Source organism: Chelonoidis abingdonii, chromosome 1 (genome assembly GCF_003597395.2).
Source record: "Chelonoidis abingdonii isolate Lonesome George chromosome 1, CheloAbing_2.0, whole genome shotgun sequence".
Classification (NCBI taxonomy): domain Eukaryota; kingdom Metazoa; phylum Chordata; order Testudines; family Testudinidae; genus Chelonoidis; species Chelonoidis abingdonii.
Genome location: NC_133769.1, coordinates 270582027 through 270602180, shown reverse-complemented (window position 1 = coordinate 270602180; position 20154 = coordinate 270582027).

Genomic DNA, 20154 nt, shown 5'->3' with positions numbered 1-20154 from the left:
GTTTGACCCAGTATGGCTATTCTTATGTTCTAACCTAAATGAACCCAAAGTCATGGAGACAGATATGAGTCAAGAAAGCCAGCAGAGTATCAGAAACCTGGAAAAATCTCTGACTGGACGGGCTCAGGCCTTTGGGCACAAGCTGAGGTGGTTCAGAAGTTTTGGATTTTTTTTATGCAGAATTTTTTCATTGTTTCTTTAAACAATCAAAACAAAGCAAGCAGCAAATATTTGGCCATATGCTTCTGAAACCCCAAACCATATTAAGTTTTTGGCAGACTAATTTCAACTTTTCAATTAAAAAAAAACAACACAACAAATTTTGAAGGAAAGCAGACATTGTCCGTGATTTTTTCCTGCTTTTTAAAACCCTCTAGTTTTTGATCCAGAAAAAGTTTTGACGGAAAATATTTGTCCAACCCTTTAAATGAACTTTAGTGCCTTTTAGCATGAGCTGATGCTGAGAACCAGTGATATCTTGTAAAGAAGTTCTCTCAAAACTGGGTTTGTGCCAAGATGCAGAAGGTTTATTTTTCCCAGGGCCGCCCATGGGGCGGGGAGTAAGTGGGGCAATTTGGGCTGGGTCTCGCAGGGGCCCCCATGAGAATATAGTATTGTATAGTATTGCAATTTTTTTATGGAAGGGGCCCCCAAAATTGCTTTGTCCCTGGCCTCCTGAATCCTCTGGGCAGCCCTGCTGTCACTGAATTGATGCTGAAGAGGAAGAGAGGGAGGACCGGCTGCCAAACTGCCGCCGAAGAAGCAGCGCGATTTAGCTGCTGCCGAAGTGCCGCCGCTTGTCTTCTTTTTTCCTTTTTTTTCCTGCTTGGAGCAGCAGAAAAGCTGGAGCTGGCCCTGGTGCCTGGGCTCTGTTCAGGCAGAGAAAGCTCATAGGATCCAGCAGTTAGATCCTCTCGCAGCAGTATGGTGAGAGCCCAAGAGGGGGCATTTGACCAAATCTGTGATAGTCTCTAGCACTACTTGCTAGGATTCCTTTTAAAAATCCCAAGCAATAGGACTTACACCACTTTTTTTGGAAGATAGGTTTACAGTCTAATGGAATTCATTGTCAGGAAATTTTATTGATTTCCAGACTACATTTTCCTTATTACTCCAGGTTATGCTTCACTGAACCACCTAAAATAATTCCTTTCCCTCTTTGTGCTAACACATCAAATATTTGTAGACTGTTGCCTTACAAGACTATTGTAGACCTCCCCAAATCCAACACTCATCTAAGCCACTCTGCCTATACATATCTTCAACTTCTTTAGCTTTAATGATGTCCAGAGCACCAATTCAGGAAGGATGCTTAAGCATATGTTTAACTTTAAATACATGCTTAAGTCCCATCGAAATCAATAGAATTTAAGCATGTGCTAACATGATTTCCAGTTTCTCCCATTGCATAAATTCTTACAATTGGCAGACTTATACCAATTGAGTCATCTTATATCATATATTGTTCTAAAGAGGATTTGACACTATTGTTTGCTGCTCTATTTTGTCTGCTAACGGGCCATTCATATCAGACATTTATCTTGACAAGTTGTTTTGCTCACAACTGATACATCTGTGCATTTTTGATCCATGTTTAGTAAACAGAATTTCATTTGTTCAATGTAAGTCTGCTAATATTATCAGCTCTGGTAAGATGTACACATCCACACATACCTACATATCCTTGGCCAGATCCTCAGCTAGTGTAAATCAGCTTATCTCTATTTATGTCAATGGAGCTGTGTTGATTTACAGCACTTTAGGTTCTGGCCAACACATATTAGTCCTGCTTTCTTCTTGTTTTCAGAGTATTTTAATTGGTATATTTCTTCAGTCCTCTTATTTCACCATTTGTAATGCATCACCTTGTCACACTGACATTCTGTTCTGTTTCAATTAATCCAATGAATCACAGAGCAAGTACCTGTTTTAGGAGGGGTTCATTCTATAGTCCCTTCAAAATCTGGTTCAATTAAATTATATTTGCAGAATTTATCTTCAGTCCATTGGCTTCACAGCAGTGTTACTACACTGTTTTATTTTAAAACAGATGTTCCGAAGTACAGTACTTTTTTAAAAAAAATCTGCAATTTCTGGGAAAGAATAGCTGGAGTGAGAGTCTACCTACTCTGTAGTTTTCTCAGTATGTTAAGTTGATCTGCCTACGTGGGTAGACCATCTTTGTTTTAGAAACATAATGTTGCAGGACTGGCATGAACAAAGGCATATGTAAGAATGAAAAAAGTGTACAAACTACATGATATTGTTAAGGACAGGTCTAATGTTACTCATACTGGAATGATTATGCAAATGTGAGGATGTAAAGTTAGTATGGGAGTGACTATATTAATAATATCTTAAATTTCTGAACATACCCCATATGACCTCCATATTTTCAGAAGCTTGAAGAAACACTATCGGAATTGGGTGCTTCTGAAGTTAATAAGAGTGTGGTAGTTTCTCTCCCCAATGAACATGCCTCCTGAGTATTTTCTAAATATGACAAAATGTACTGCACAGTATAGTGTTTGGGCATCCTGTCTTTTATTTCATTTTAAAAATATATTTGGTATCCTTTAAAATTATAGTCAGGAATAAACTCTTATTGATTAGTAATAAATTATAAAGATAACATTCAAAAGGAAACAATACTTGACAAGTGAGTTTTTTTATTAGGCCTTGATATTGAAGTTACATTCATACTTAATTTTATGTGAATGAGCAGACCCACTGAAGGAGCACTATTCACGTGTAAAGATAAATGTGTGTTTGAAAGATTGGGCCTAAGTCCTCAAATTACTTTGGATGCTATTCTTAAATATTATTTTAAATATTCTTAATCCAAAAAATAAACAGCTACCAAATGTTTCTAAAAATAGCAAGAAAATGCAAGAAATACATTCCTCTACAGGGAGATTGTGAAATGCATTCATGTTAATATAGGTGAAAACTCCACAGCATATCAAAATACTTTTCTGAAATTCAGAAGGTCAGAAACTGCCTGAACCATCTGGACTCTCAACTTTCTGCTTTTCTTTCCTATTATTCAGACATAGCCTAAGACAAGCCTTAGCTTTCTCAAAAATCAAAAAAGTTAACTTCTTCCCATCTACAGTAAATCTAAGCTGTGCAGAAGTACTGATGCAGGTAGAACAGCTGATAGAAAACTGAGATTTAAGCATCACCAATTATTTCTGTGCATCTATGTAGCGCTTGCTAAATGCAAAGTTTTACTCACCCATGATGCTTTTCCCTTATTTATCCACTTCACCTCACCTGCCAGATATTGATGTGAAAGTAGCTATCAGTGTTTCGAACAAAGCAGATAATAGAGGGGAAAATTTAAATGGAAAGTGGAGTGCTTTAATCATTTTCAAAGAGGGATCAGATTTTCTTCCCAAAATTGTTTCAAGCGATAAAAGGAAGAGATTTGAGTCATCTAAAGTCTCAGAAAGACCAAATATTCTAAGATTACATAATTTAAAATTATTTTCTGAAGCTTAAATTTTGTATGAATTGCATTATCCTTCATCAAAACATCTCCTTCAGTATCAGTGCTGTCAGAAACAATTTGTAATTCATTATGTTTCTCTACCAATTTAACAGTCTCTTTTATTTATGTAGTTTTAAAGTTGCTATATCTATCTCACTAAAAGTGACTGAAACTTGATTGTACACCAAAGCTGTGTTTGGTAATATACATTAGGAGATGAGGGAACAGAATGGACAGAGGACAGTTTTCTGACTGCCCAAAGATTAAACTGCTTTCATGGCACTTCAACTGATAAGAGAACAAGGAAACCAATTTGGCCTTCCATACACTTTCTGGTGTTACAAAATTGGAGGTTCTGGGCCTGGTTCACTGTTGCTGTGCACCATGTATAGCCATTTACACCAATGCAAAGTGAGTGAGGAATGGAACTATTATGATTTGGTAGCATTTGATACCCATTCAGAATCCCATGGCATGGATGTACATGACTAGCCAAGAGGCCTGATGTTTTGTTGCACTGTACCTTGTATATTCTCATTTACACCAGATCAAAGTGGATGATAAGTGTCAGAAGGATGACATTTTCTAGTGACTAGTGTAAATAACTATACAAGGTGCAGAGCAACAGTCAATTAGGCCTTATGCATTTTTGTGTACATACACTTTCTTTTCTCTCTTTTTGATAGCATTATACAGTATTACAAACTAAGGCTCCAGTCCTGCATCTTGTTCATGCTGGGGGATCTCCACCACTGCCAAGCTACAGGATTGAAGCCCCAAGGAAAAAAAGTAGGGAAAAATTAAGATTGTCTTTGAAGATCAGCCCCAAAATAATAAGGGAATACTTGAGAAATGAATATAATAAAATATCCCACAGTATAGAGGCTCAGAATTCTTAATTTCAAAGAGCCAAGTATATGACTCATGCGAATATGTATTAAAATATTAAAAACCCAGTTAGCAACTCACAAATCAAAATATATGCATTTGAAAGCATTATCCCAAAGGGCAGAGGGAAGGGAAGGTTTTTAAACCTGTCTCTCTCTGATATATATCCTGTTTGAGGCAGGATGATGAGTAGCACCAGTAGAGAACAGATAGCAAAATCTCCTACAAAGCAGAAGGAAGGTGTTCAAGCTTTTTTCCCCTAACATCAGCATTTCTGATAGCCTTGTTATTTTTATTAAAATCATGTTTCATGGATATTTTGTAATACACCTTGAGTTCTAGGCAGGCACTGCTATAAATCTGAATATAGTAATTAAATGAGTAAATTTTTGTGCCTGCTCACATAAGCACTCTGAATTTAGTGTATATGAGTTATTGTGCGGTATAATTAAAGTAGCTACTTGTAAATACCATTACTCTTCCCTACTTTTTTGCTCAGGGATAATTTAGGGCTGCTATACGACATTTGCTTAAAAGAAAAACTAGCTTTAGCTTAGCTCTTTTCATCTAAAAATCCCAAAGGCAAAGAAAGATAAGTACTATTACCCCATTTTACAAATGGAGAAACTGAGGAATAGAGTGGGAAAGTGACTTACCCAGGATTATGCAGTATATCAGTTGCAGAGCTGGAAACAGAGCCCAGCTTGTCTGGCTTCTAAGCAATGTCTCTACTCTTCTGAATACACAACTTACTCTTAATTATTTGCACCCCTGTGTGCCAACCCACTCCACCCACTTGCCTGGTGCAACTGCTGGGGAATAGGGTCAGGGGCTTGCTTCACTCCACCCACCCGGGTCTCCTGCCAGGGAGTGGGAGAAGCCCCTGCACCCCAACCCACTCCCTGGCAGGAGCACCGGGTGGGGGAAGCCCCTGTGCCCCTACCCCATTTCCACAGCAGGAGCATGGGGGGAGTGGCAGAGAGGCCTCCAGGCAGAATGAGTAGGGAGGGACTCCCACTTGCTCTAGCCCAGGGCCCCACAAAAGCTTAATCCACCTCTGTGGTACGGTAAAATTTCCAGGATATGCCTCACTATGCCAGTGTACACGGGTTAGCTGGGGCTCGACCCCCTCCTACACACAGTTGTTGTAGGGGGGAATTAGTCTGTCCGCGGGGGTCTCCCTCGGCAGCCCTTGCAGTAACTGGAACACTGTGGGCCCAGGCCCTGGGTCAGCGCGGGCAACAATGAGTCAAGGGCTCAGGCCCTCAGGCAGAGTTGAGCAGTAGCAATGCAAACAGCGAGGAGCCCAGGCTCTAGGCCAGGGCGGGGCAACAATGAGTCAGGGGCTCAGGCCCTCAGACAGGGCTGAGCAATAATAATAAGCCCAAACCTCCTCAGGCCTGGGGAAGGGGGAGACTGCCACCCCCAAATTGGGTGGCGGGGGGGACACAGGCCCTCCCGCGCCACTGTCTCCCAGCCCGGGGCCCTAGCAGCGGCAGAAGACCCGCTGCTTAGTCAGTGGAGATCCTGGCTGCAACACACCAAAATGGGCTCTGGGTGCTCCCAGGCTACTTCTACACTCCCCCTCGGGTCATACCTGGGTCCTGGTGTTGGCCTCTGGGACCATGGGTTCTTCGGGGCAGGGCGCGAGCGTCAGGCCCGGCAACTCTTCCGGATAGCGAGTGCAGGGCAGGCCTGGCCAGTCCGGGTGGCCGCCTTGGGCTGCAACATTTTCCCAGTCGCAGGCTAGGCTAGAGACGTCTGGTCTTTTCAGCAGCTGGGGCCTTACTGAGCTCTGAGGGCGAGCCTTTATACTTCTGGGTCGCCACCTGACCCTCTGAGGGACAGGCTCAGAGCTCCCTAGCTCCACCCACTCCGGCCTCCGGATGGGCTCTTCCCCCTCTGGGGCGGCGGGGAGCCACACCCGCTTACTACAGCCAGGCACTGTAAAAACATGTAACTAAAAGATAGCCTGTGCCCTGCAGAGCTTATCCTATGCCACTGTGTCACAACAGGCTGCTTGACCTTTATAGGTAAAAACACGTTGCAGTTTTTTAATGTTTGATAAATCCTCTGGGGATTATGGTAAAATCCATCCCTACTGGTGCTGAGTCTGGCTCAGGGACGAAGGCAGACTGCTTGTGGGTTCTCTGTGCTGGGGCTCCTGGAGACTGATTCATGCCCTATCACAAATAAGAAAAACCCTAAGAGCTATTTGTGTCTCCATTCCTCATTCATAGAATGGGGATAATAATACTTATCCTTCTTTTCCAAGTCTGCAAACAGCTATATAATTGAACACCGAGAATAGATACTAAGAAGTTTCAGGTACAGTTCTCTCAAAGGCATTCTCTTCACTTCACAGATATTCAGTAGAATTTATGCATACACATCTCTTTATAGTTGAACTCATTTTCTGTTGCAATTCCTGCAAGTAAGTTTCATGCTTGCAAACAGATTTGGCGAAATGGAGTCAATTGGTGACACTACAGCACATGGCAGAAGAAAGGTGCAGCCATGTACATCAGCTTTCATCCTCAGTCCTGTTTACGTTCTGAGCCTCCTGCCAACAAATCATCTGTGGAATTGTTGGGCTGCTATAGATTCTGTAACAGGTTCAGTCAATTAAAATAATTAAAATAGTAGCTTAGTGCTACCCAAATTGAAGCCAAGACAATATCAACAATATCTTGCATTTATTTAACTTGTATTTAAAAAAAAAAAAGAAAGAAAGAAAAATCCCTTTGCCATTGTTTCTGGGCTTGTAACATTTTTTTTAAACATATCATCAAATAAGTGAACTCATGTCAACCAGAAAGAGATACTTCACTCTACCCGCTAGAAATAAACATAATTACACAGATACACTCCAGTCCCATCCCCTCAGGCAAATATACAAGAAAGCTTTCAGCAGTTTGGCTCTTTGAACATTTTGTAGACGCCTTCAGACAGACTCTATGAATAGAAGAGGTTCGTGGGGGCTACCATGTCCTCTGTTTTTCATTCTTGTAATATTTCACTTCCAAGTGAAATGAGGATTTTGGGGAATTCTTTCTCCATTGTACTTTGTACTAGCATCAATACAGCTTTCTCAGTGCTAGCAAGTGATAGGAGTGCTCATGTAGTTCAGGCACCAGTTGCTGGCATAAAAATATCTTCGTATCCCTCCCAGGGTTAATGAACTCAGTGTTTTCTTTATTTATATCATTTTAGGGCTCTCACTAGTTAGAGAAGTTGTGTAACACTGCTGTACCTTTAAACAACTACAGCAAACCTCACTTCCCCCTACAATTATGTATGTTTTCTGCCTCAGATCAAGTGCCAGTCGTGAAAGTTGCTAAGCACTCTCAGCTACCACTGACTTCACTGATGGTAAAAGATGATTACCACATTGCTGGAGGCGCTGAGCACCATACAGGATTGTGCCCCAAGTTGTTTACATACAAACTTTCTCCTAAAGCCTCCTTTCCAGCATGACTCATTTTGAGTCCAATCTTGTGAGATACCGAGTGTCTCTGAGGAAGTACTCTGCATTTCACAAGATCATGTCTTCAGTAATACCACAGTCCAGTGTCTCTGACCTCACATTGAATCACTATGGCAGCAATGATGATGCTATAGACACAAGATCATGGACTCAGTGGTCCAAATTCTGTCCTGGTATAACACAAGGGAGTAATTTCAGTAGGCTATTTTTTCAAATGAATGAACCATTCTGAAGGGATAGACCAATCAGAAAGAGACAGCTTCTATTTATTCATGAATATCTCGGTAATCAACAGTAATGGGAAAACAAATGCAGGAAAAGTACATAAGCTGGGGCTAGTCTACTGCTATCCAGTAAATGTACAAAATACATAGAGTATTGTAGGTTTGTAGCATCATGATTCCCATTACAGATAAACTAGATTAAATGGGAACTGAGGCTAAAACCCTGTACAACTCTGAGAATGTCAATGTACTTTAACAGTATTTTTATTACATTTTTCTATGAACACATTACCTGGTTTGAAATAATAGGCATATTACAGTGTACAGCAAAACCACAAAAAGTCAAACCAATGATATGCAGTCACACATACAGTAGAACTTTAGAGTTATGAACTGACCAGTCAACCATACACCTCATTTAGAACTGGAAGTACACAATCAGGCAGAGACAAAAAAAAAGCAAATACAGTACAGTACTGTGTTAAACATAAACTACTAAAAAAGCAGCATTTTTCTTCTGCACAGTGAAGTTTCAAAGCTGTATTAAGTCACTGTTCAGTTGCAAACTTTTGAAAGAACATCCATGTTTTGTTCAAAGTTACAAACATTTCAAGATATGAACAGCTTCCATTCCTGATGTGTTCATAACTCTGAGGTTCTACTGTATCACAATAACATATGGTTTTAAAAAAGTTTAACACACTGATTCAAAAGAAGGGGGCAGAAAGGAAAAAAGGAGAAAGGAGGAAGACAAAATCAATACCCTAAACATTTATTATAACAGACAATGATTACAATTATATTATCCTAGAAGTTCCATGAAGTGTATTTTCAAACATTTGCCTTAGTGCCACAGTGGTTCTTTAAATATATGGGGGGAAATGTAATAGCATTTGACTGCAGTAATAAAAAAATCTTTGTGCAACTCAGTCCCACCAATTTTATAATTCCTTCAGGAACCCCTATTTTGTGCTAAGATTCAGCAAGTGTTATTATCAGATGGGGTATCGCGGTCAGTATCTAATTTTTAAAGGATTAGAATAGGGATGAACAAGCCAGTTCAGACAACATAAGAATTGGTCTTATTCATCAAGTTCAGAAACAAACCAAACTAGATTTTTTAATTGTGTAGATTTGGGAAAGGCCCAGTGTAGCAGGAAGAGAGCCTGAGACGTAAGCCCTTGTATTAGAGGCCTGGTATAAAGAAGGACCTGCTCACAGAATCTGGGAAGAACCGGGCTAATATTGCAGAAATACACATTCCTAAGAAGTGCTAGTCACAAAGTGCTCACACAAACACATCTCGATACCAAGTGGTACCAGAACATCCTGATATCAAGGATGGTACAAAACCATTCCCCAAAGATAACAAGAACACATTGACCCTGCCTAAAAGATAAGGTCAGGATGATAATAAAGATGTTTTGATTGAACCAACATGTACAAGATGATGGGTGATAACTAGCGACTTTAGGGGGGAGTAACTAACTGTCAGATTGGCAGTACTAACTTGTTTGTATCGGGGTATAAAGATGTATCTCAGAGGGAGTATCTTTATCTGGCCTTATGGAGGAACAGAAAGTCCCGCTGTTCACTGAGCTGGTTTATTGTTATGGGCATACATGAATTAGTGATTGGCATAGTCTGCGGGATACTAGTACCATGCTTTGTTGACAATAAACCTGGCTGGGTGCCTTCGTTCCTTATCGAATATTTTCTTGTGGTCATTGGGTGGTTCGCTCGAAGTCTGCCATGCCAGCTGTCTGTGCAGGGCTGGGTGACACACAAAGGGAACACACACACGCACAGCCAAACATCTAGCAACATCTAACCAGACCCAAATAACTCCTTCCCATCTCCTCCACCTGCTTATCACCTCAGTCCTGTGAGCAATGACTATAATTACCTCAGTGGAAGGTCATTTTTGGTGGCCTGGAGGGGTAGAAAGGGATGGACTTCTTTACCTCTAGTGGTAGGGTAATCTCTTGAGGAAACTATTAGGGGGACTAGATGGCCCAGTGGGGTAAAATAACAGCATATAGATTATCTTACTGCTGTGCCACTGGTTAATAAAATCCAGACCAGTAAGCAGTAACTGAAAATCACTCCCATGCACCAGTTGTTCAGTGAAACGAGTTTGGTGGGTCTCTGTCCAGTGGTGACCTCATTGCTAATGGACACATTTTTTCAGTTTATTGGTAAAAAGATCAACAGGTGGCTTGATTACAGTGTATAAGTAATATATGGGTACTAAGGAGTTTTTAACCTAGCAGAGAAAGGCATAACAAGAGTCAACAGCTGGAATCTAAAACCTGACAAAATTTAAATTAGAAATAAGGCACATAGTTTTAACAGTGAGGATGATTAACCATTGAAACAAACTACCAATGGAAGTGGTGGATTCTCCATTTCTTGAAGTCTCAGGTCAAGACTGGATTCCTTTCTGGAAGATAGACTTTAGTCAAACGCAAGCCATTGGACTTAATAAAGAATTGGATGAAATTCTATGGCCTGTTATATGGGAGGCCAGAGTACATGATTTTATGGTCTGTTCTGGCCCTAAACTGTAAGACTCTTTGAAAAAAGGGATGCACACCTTTCTTCCTTTCACACAGAGGCAATGTAGTCCAACAGATAGTGCACTCACCTGAGTGTCAGGAGACCTTTGTTCTGTTCCATCTCCACTGCTAACTCACTTTATGACCCCAGCGCTCTGTGCCTCAGTTTTGCTATCTGTAAAATAGGGACAATAATGCTTACTAACCTTAACAAAGCACTTTAAGATCTACCGATTAACAGCACTATATAAATGCTAAGTATTATCATCTTATCTCTGCTGATCCGTCCTCTGATGGCAGTAGATACATGTCAGGATCCTGAATCCCAGTACTGAGATCTACAGCTGTGGTTTTATTAACTGTTTCCTGCTCTCAGCCAAATGTGACTCCTCAGCATTCTTCAAGGAAGGGACTGTTTCTTTGCCTCTGTTTGTACAGTACAATGTGGTCACTATTATACCATAAATATGAAATAATAATAATAGTAGCTAAATATGATGAGTTCTTAGGACCGAATCCTGTATGTTGGATGATTTCAGCCATCTATCAGCCTCCTGCAAAGCTCTTTAAAGTCAATGAAAAGATTCTCATTGACTTCAATGGGTTTTGGATCAGGACATGTGTGAAGAGGGCCTGCAGGATTGGGCCCCATTGTAATTGTTTTATGCATATACTAGGGTAATTTCATTGTTGTAATGGTTTGGTGTCTACTGACTTAGGCCAAAATGTTTCAAACATGGTTGGAAAATTCCTGTCACACCTATGGCATTATATAAATAGTACTACTAATAACCTCCTGCCTCACGGTGCACTATCAGTTTTCCAGATTAGTACTGTGGGATGGTTCAGTTTGGAACTACCCAACACTGCTGCCTCCTCAGCTGGAAGATTTGTGTTATGTGCTATAAAGTAAAATGTTCTCTCTTCTCCCATTATGTATTAGCATATGACTGTGCATCCTTCTTAGCACTCCCACCTTCTGTAGCCCCAGCTCTTAGGAGACAAAGACCAGGAAACTAATTTACATGTCCCACGTGTCAGTGAAAAATACAGTACCATTGACCGCTAGCCTGTCTAAATTCCCTTCTAAAAATGTCCTTGGAGTGGTGCCAATTTGGATCTCTAACTGTAAAGTTAAATCCAACATGCTGTCGGGAGCTGGGTTTTTTTGGTTTTGTTTTGTTTTTTAAGGGGACAAAACTCTTATATTATAGAAATAATGTATAAGGCTGGATTACTGTCTGCTACACGGAAAGAAAGCATTTTATCTTTGGCTCAATATTTGTTTTCAGTAAATGCTTTAGACTGTATGTTCCACCAGAAGTTCATTACATAGACATAAAGCGGAGCCATGGGCGGCGGGTACCATAGGCTTGTGGAGGCTGTGCCTCTCCAAACAGTCGGGCACAGCCCTTCCCACATTGCGCTCCCAGCCCTGCTTCTGCTCGGCATGGCCGCTCCACGTCCAGTCTCCCTGTGGGGGGCCTCAACTGGGGCCGCACCACCCACCCTCCTGTTCCTCCGGGGCTGGGGCCATACCAATTGCCCTCTCATTGCTCTGGGGTTGTGGGGGCTGTGGCCACACCACCTGCTCCAGGGTGGGAGGAAGCTGGGGGCACTAGCCTGGAGTAGGGGCCAGTGGCTGCAGTTGGGGGATCTTTGGGCTGGGGTGGGGGACATGGAAGTGGGGTTCTCGGGTGGAAGGGGCATGGCTGGGGGCTAGCGTCCTTCAGCCAGCAGTTCACATGCTGCCCATGAGCAGAGCTCCATTAATAGCACCACCTAATTAGTTGCTAATAATTTTTACCCCATCCCTTCAATGTGAAGGTGAAATTAAGCATAAAAAGTTGCATTTATGTTAAATCTCTTTTGTTCAAGGACACACTCCATCTTTTCCAGCAGCAGACACAACAGCTATCCCAAGCTTTATGTAGGGATAAATGAGTTTCTGTTTTAGAAGTCTTTAAACTTGTATGCAGTAATAATGAACCCAAATGCCTGGACAGACAGACAGATCTGGAATTCTGACATTTTGGGCTCATCCCTAGAGTGTATCATTGTCATTTCACATGCTATATGACTTTGGGAGGAGTCTGGAGCGCTAGAATTTCAGAGCTATCCGTCTCCCCTGGCATTTCTGCCATCTTTATTGTTGCACCCAAATTCTAGATTTGGGAAATAGAAAACCTTATCAGTAATGGACATGGGGTCCATTGTTTATAAAGATGAAAGCTTAAATAGTGTAAATTCATTCAGTATTAACTGAGAGTGTGTGCTGTCAAGTGCAATGAAGTCATATGTTAGCAATAAGAATATGCGCATAGGAATTCATTGTTGGACCACTTTTGTTGGTGAGAACTTACTCCCAAGAGAAATTGCATCAATGTCAATTTCAACACTTGTGTGAGTCAATGCTCTGCAACATGAATATGTGTTCCATAGTCAGATTTAAACAGTGGTTAATTGTGCCACTAAAATGCAGAGTTACTTTTGTTTTGTAACCTTAAAGTTCACTGTCTCTCTAATCTGAGGGTACCTTATCCCAAACTGACAGATTGCTACTTTTTACAAACTGGTATCTGAATGGTTTGTTGGATAGCATCTGTATGATTTAGAACTACAGGATAGAAGTACTAACTGATGATGAAAACACTTTCCCCATCTCTGAATTCAGCCTGTTATTTTCCCTATCAAGATTACAGTTTTGATCCCAGTCACTTCTTGTAAGCAATAGCCAAATCAACAAAGGTTATACACACAGAAGTGTCACTGGAAAAATCACATTTTTACTCGTAAAAGGCTGCATTCATATAAAAAATGTTCATGTCTAAAGAAAATGGATAATCCTTGAGAGCAGTTTAAAAGCATCTGTGCCCCAAAGCCCAATAAGGGAATGAGAAGGCAATGGTTGTGTGGAGTGTGACAGTACTTAAATTGTGGGCTACAGCAATCTTACAGTGTTAGGTGCTAAGCAGAAAAAAATGAACAAAAGTCGTGCAGAGAAGGGTAAGTATTTGTCATTTTGTTGGAATTTACCTCTTACTGACAGTGGTGCGGAAGGGGAAATGCTTACAATGACCAAATCATCCCCTCCGGAAACATAGCAGATTCCCTTCCAGGAAAGGGATCAGATGCCTCTATGCCTTGCCCCCATATGTCCCTAGGCAAGCCCTTCTGTGGCAAGGGGGCAGGCTGGGGGTGGAAAAAAAGAGCAGGAGTGGGGCTGGAGGCAGGATGTGCTAATCTGACCAGTTAATATAGCCTGAGCCTGCATAAACATTGAAATCTCTATTCTGCCTTGTTGGACCCTCTGGTTAGGTGAGATCCAAGAATAGCTGCAGAAAAGATATGGAAAGGGCTGCAGGAGGCAAAAGGCCAAAAGGCCATTCAAAAAGCAAAGTAACTGGTTCTGGCCTCCATGAGATCCTGTGCTATTTACGTGCTTAACAAGAGAGCCACAGGTTTTGGGGACCTAAGAATCACCTGCTTGTGACCCCTGCTGACTCTAACAGAACACGCTGGCTAAGTCTTTTCTTGTTTCCTTGCAGACTTTCCTGTTTCCTAGGTTGGTTTTTCTGTAAGGGAGAATTAGATGGGCCACAATTTGTCAAAGCTATTCTAAATTCCTAGGCTGCAATCTCAGAAGGAACTTTCCCAATTTGATTTGCAGTTACTACTGGTACTTGGATAGCCATTACCCAGCTCATATTCAAACAGGCAAAGCCTCAAGTCCTTACTCAGCTTTCCCTTTTGGAAGCAGTAATAATCTTGGGGTTCATTAAGTAACAAACAAATAACAAAGGAATAAAACTTTTTCTGTAGTGAGCTGCTGCATGAAACTATGTGGTGTTCCCAACCCTCACCTCCATGGCACATTTCCAAATTCCCACACTCGTAACACAGTATCTTATGAAGGAGCATCTCCAAATTACAGTCTTTTATAAACATATCTCTACATCTTCCCTCTTAAAGAAAAACAGATTAATTCTTCTATACGCCTATTAAACACTGAGAAAAAACTGAGTAAGGACTTGACCCTTCGTTTTCACTCATTTCTTAGATCAGCAAGGGACCCAGTGGGACAAATCTTGACCAATTTGAAAACAATGCCAAAAAACCCATTGACCTTCAGTGGGATCAGGATTTCAGTGACAGCGTTGTCACGGGAATAACATAGCAAGAACTTCAGCATCTGGCCAACACTGCACAAGCAGCCTAAATCTCTCTCTTCTTTTTAAAATGCAAATCAAGAACATGAAAAGAAACCCTTTATTGCATGCTAGTGGCTAACTGAAAGCAGGGTTCAGAGAAACAATGAAAGTCAGTATAAATGCACACAGCTGTTTCCAACATTGTTCTTATTTTTAATCGATAGCATGAAGCTATAGAACAGAGGCCATGCTTTTAGCAATGCATTTATGATGCAACTGTTTTACATATTTTATATTATTGACTCTATTAGTAGAGTAGCTATTTATGAGGGCAAATGATTAGCTATTTCTTGTAGGCTTGTGAAGTGTTACTGTGGCCTCTGCTAAAAGATAGCCCAGTAATTTATTCTGGCAAATAAAATGTCCAGCCACCCACTAGATGGTGGCAAGGAGCATGTTTTAAAGTTTTGTTTACAGTAGTTCACCTGCTGTCATTTTAGCAACAGGATCTGATTACTCTAAAACACCCCCTTCCCCCCACGTGCAATAGCTGCAAAAATCTTTTTGTTGACATTAGAGGAGCAGGAAGAGGGGCAGGGACAGGAGGGAGTCAGGGTTACTGTGTATGCATATGTCTGCACTACAGATGGAATTCTGTGATCTTTCAGTGTCAGAGCCATGCTAATCACATGAGACAGACAGGTGGTCCACGGCCTGAAGGTTGCAGAGGCTTCAGGCTTCGAAGAAGGGAAGCACAACACTAGCTTGACATTACCATGATGGTGTGACTGATCACAGGGTAAAGGTGTGGAACAGCTGGAGTTCCATAGCTCCCAGTGGATTTCCTCACTTCCCCCATCTGGCACTTCAGTGGTCCCCATGGTCCTCCCTCTGAGGAGGTGAAGGGGCAGTATCTCAGACTATACTGCTCATTGAAATCCCTTTTAAAAACTCATTTTTTGCCATGTCACTTATGAGCTAAATAAACCAACTAATGGAACCAGATGGCTGACTATCTGTGTAACGTGCTACTGTCCTTCCTCTCTTTTCTTGTTTGTTTACAATCCTCCATTTTTGCAACATATCTGAATTTAGCCTGTAAGCTCTTCAGGGCAGAAACTATGCCTTCACTTATTCCTGTGAAGTATCTAGCATTCTTCTGTAATGATACATGCAAAAATGTTGGTGAGGGGACTAGGGAAGATTGTGGGGGCTCCCATGTGACCTCCAGAAGAAGAAAGAGGAGCATCCACGTACCAGCAATGCAGATATAGGTGAGCAACTGTTTTCATGTTCTCTCCACAGGTACTAATGTAGAGAGTGGACTAGATGATACATCTGAGGGAAGGGAGCAGAAGAAGACTCCACCTGGAAGGCATGAGATGCACTGTCCTAAGGATGGGGGTTTCACGACCAACGCTCCCAAGAGAAGGAGGCAGTTGGTGGTGGTTGGGGACTCCCTCCTAAGGGGGACTCAGTCATCTATCTGCCATCCCGACTGGGAAAACAGAGAAGTGTGCTGCTTGCCAGGAGCTAGGATTCATGATGTGACAGAGAGGATGCCTAGACTCATCAAGCCCTTGGATCGCTACCCCTTCCTGCTTCTCCACGTGGGCACCCATGATACTGCCAAGAAAGGCCTTGAGCAGATCACTGTAGACTATGTGACTCTGGGAAGAAGGATAAAGGAGTTTGAGGTGCAAGTGATGTTCTCGTCCATCCACCCTGTGGAAGGAAAAGGCCCAGGTAGAGACCGTCGATTCGTGGAAGTCAACGAATGGCTTCGCATGTGGTGTCAGAGAGAAGGCTTTGGATTCTTCGACCATGGGATGGTGTTCCAAGGAGGAATGCTAGGCCGAGATGGGCTCCACCTAACGAAGAAAGGGAAGAACATCTTTGCAAGCAGGCTGACTAACCTAGTGAGGAGGGCTTTAAACTAGGTTCACTGGGGGAAGGAGCCAAAGCCCTGAGGTAAGTGGGGAAGTGGGATACCAGGAGGGAGCACGAGCAGGACAACGCAAGAGGGGAGGACTCCTGCCTCATATTGAGAAAGCAGGATGATCAGCAAGTTATCTTAAGTGCCTATACACAAATGCAAGAAGCCCGGAAGTCCTGGCACAGTCAAGTAATTATGATGTGATTGGAATAACAGAGACTTGTTGGGATAACTCACATGACTGGAGTATTGTCATGGATGGATATAAACTGTTCAGGAAGGACAGAAGAGCAGAAAAGTGGGGGAGTTGCACTGTACGTAAGAGAGCAGTATGACTGCTCAGAGCTCCGATATGAAACTGCAGAAAAACCTGAGAGTCTCAGGATTAAGTTTAGAAGTGTGAGCAACAAGGGTCATGTCATAGTGGGAATCTTCTATAGACCACCAGACCAGAGGGATGAGGTGGACAAGGCTTTTTTCCAGCAACTAACAGAAGTTACTAGATCACAGGCTCTGGTTCTCCTAGGGGACTTCAATCACCCCGATATCTTCTGGGAGAGCAATACAGCAGTACACAGACAATCCAGGAAGTTTTTGGATAGTGTAGGGGACAATTTCCTGGTGCACGTACTGGAGAAACCAACTAGGGGCAGAGCTCTTCTTGACCTGCTGCTCACAAACGGGGAAGAATTAGAAGGGGAAGCAAAAGTGGACGGGAACCTGGGAGGCAGTGAACATGAGACGGTCGAGTTCAGGATCCTGACACAAGGAGAAAAGGAGAGCAGCAGAATACGGACCCTGGACTTCAGAAAAGCAGACTTTGACTCCCACAGGGAACTGATGAGCAGGATCCCCTGGGAGAATAACATGATGGGGAAAGGAGTCCAGGAGAGCTGGCTGTATTTTAAAGAATCCTTATTGAGGTTGCAGGAACAAAGCATCCCAATCTGTAGAAAGAATAGTAAATATGGCAGGTGACAAGCTTGGCTTAACAGCGAAATCCTTGCTGATCTTAAACACAAAAAAGAGCTTACAATAAGTGGAAGATTGGACAAATGACCAGGGAGGAGTATAAAAATATTGTTCAGTCATGCAGGAGTGAAATCAGGAAGGCCAAATCACACTTGGAGTTGCAGCTAGCAAGGGATGTTAAGAGTAACAAGAAGGGTTTATTCAGGTATGTTAGCAACAAGAAGGTCAAGGAAAATATGGGCCCCTTACTGAATAAGGGAGGCAATCTAGTGACAGAGATATGGAAAAAACTAATGTACACCCTGGAAAAATCATGGAGCAGGCCCTCAAGGAATCAGTTCTGAAGCACTTAGAGGAGAGGAAAGTGATCAGGAACAGTCAGCATGGATTCACCAAGGGCAAGTCATACCTGACTAACCTAATTGCCTTCTGTGGTGAGATAACTGGCTCTGTGGATGAAGGGAAAGCAGTGGACGTGTTATCCTTGACTTTAGCAAAGCTTTTGATACAGTGTCGCGCAGTATCTTGCCAGCAAGTTAAAGAATTATGGGCTAAGATGATGGACTATAAAGTGACAGAAAGCTGGCTAGATCGTCGGGCGCAACGGGTTAGTGATCACTGTCTCCATGTCTATGTTGGCAGCCAGTATCAGTGGAGTGCCCCAAGGGTTGGTCCTGGGCCGGTTTTGTTCAATATCTTCATTAAGATCTGGAGGATTGTGGGATTACAGCCTTAGTAACAGTTTGCAGAGACACTAACTGGGAGGAATGGAAGATACACTGCTATGGTAGAGATAGGATACAAGAGAGACCTAGACAAATTCGAGGATTGGGCCAAAGAAATCTGGTGAGGTTCAACAGGACAAGCACAGAGTGTTGCACTGAGGACGAAGATCCCACGCACTGCTACAGACTAAGCTGCAGAAAGGAGCTAAGGTTACAGTGGATGAGAAGCTGGATATGAATCAACGTGTGCCTTGTTGCCAAGAGGCTAATGGCATTTTTGGATTGTATAAGTAGGGGCAATTGCCAGCAGATCAGGGATGTGAATTATCCCCATATTCTGCATTGGTGAGGCCTCATCTGGAGTACTGTATCCAGTTTTGGGCCCCACACTACAAGAAATGTGAAAAATTGGAAGAGTCAAGTGGAGGGGCAAAAAATGATTATGGGGCTGGAGCACATGACTTCTGAGGCGAGGCTGAGGAACTGGATTGTTAGTCTGCAGAAGAGAAGACTGAGGGGGGATTTGATAGCTGCTTTCAACTACCTGAAGGGGTTCCAAAGAGGATAGATCTACACCAGGGGTTGGCAACCTATGGCACGTATGCAAAAGCAGCATGTAAGCCAATTTTTAATGATTACGCTGCTGCCTGCCGGAGTCCGGCAGCAGAGCTTGCCATTAAAAATCCTGCCAGCCGGCCCGGCCCACTCTTCTCACCCTTTTCTGCCCCTGTGGGGGTAAGGGCAGAAGCTTGGTCCTGCTGGCTCCCCTGCCTCTTCCCTACTGTGTGGTTTCCTGACTCTCCTCCCTGCCGTCCGATCAGCTGATGGCCCTTGCCAGGCGGCAGGGGCAGCTCCAGGCACCACATGCAAGCGCGTATCTGGGGCAGCAAGCCGCAGGGGGTGCTCGCTGGTGCGCGAAGGGCGACAGGCAAGTTGCCTTCTGCAGGCATGCCTCGGAGGTCGTTTCCCTGCGCCGTGGATTCCCGCTGGGACTCGTGCAGGATGCCACCGAATCCGCGGGAACTGGGACTCCTAGGCAGCAAGCCGCCAATGGCGAGCCTGCCTGCGTGCTTGGGGCGGGCCAAAATACCTAGAGCCGCCCCTGAGGGCGGGGGTCGAAGGAGCTTGGTCCAGTGTGTTTCTGCTTCCTGGCGGAGGCAGAGCAGGGGACAGTCGAGGCACTTGTGGAGAGGAGGAGAATAGGGGCATAATTCCCCTCCAGCCCCTCCTGACCCCTCCTACATCCCACCACCCTCTGCCCCTGACCACCCCCACACCCTCAGACCCATGCCCTGAGCCCTGTGCCCACACACCTCCCAGGCTCCTGCCCTGAGCCCTATAGCCCTCCCCTCTGCTTGACTTCAACACTGCCCCACGACCACAGCCCTGACTCTGGCACCCCACACATACCCAGCCCCCCCTGCCTGACACCTGCACCCCCTCACATGCCCCAGCCTCTGCCCTGACTCTTCATCCCCCCACATACCCACCCCACCCCTGACACCAAACGAGAGCTCCTGCCACCCCCGCCATCCCACCTGCACCCCTCGCACCAAATGGGACCTGCCCCAACCTGCACCCCCACCCCATTTCCTAGCTCCTGGCCACGACCTTACCCCACCCTGTGTTCAGTTGCACTCCACCCTCCAGCTCAGTGCAGAGAGAAGGAAGAAGAAGGCCAGAACCAGGGAGAAGGTAGTGCCCACTGTAGTGGGCAGAG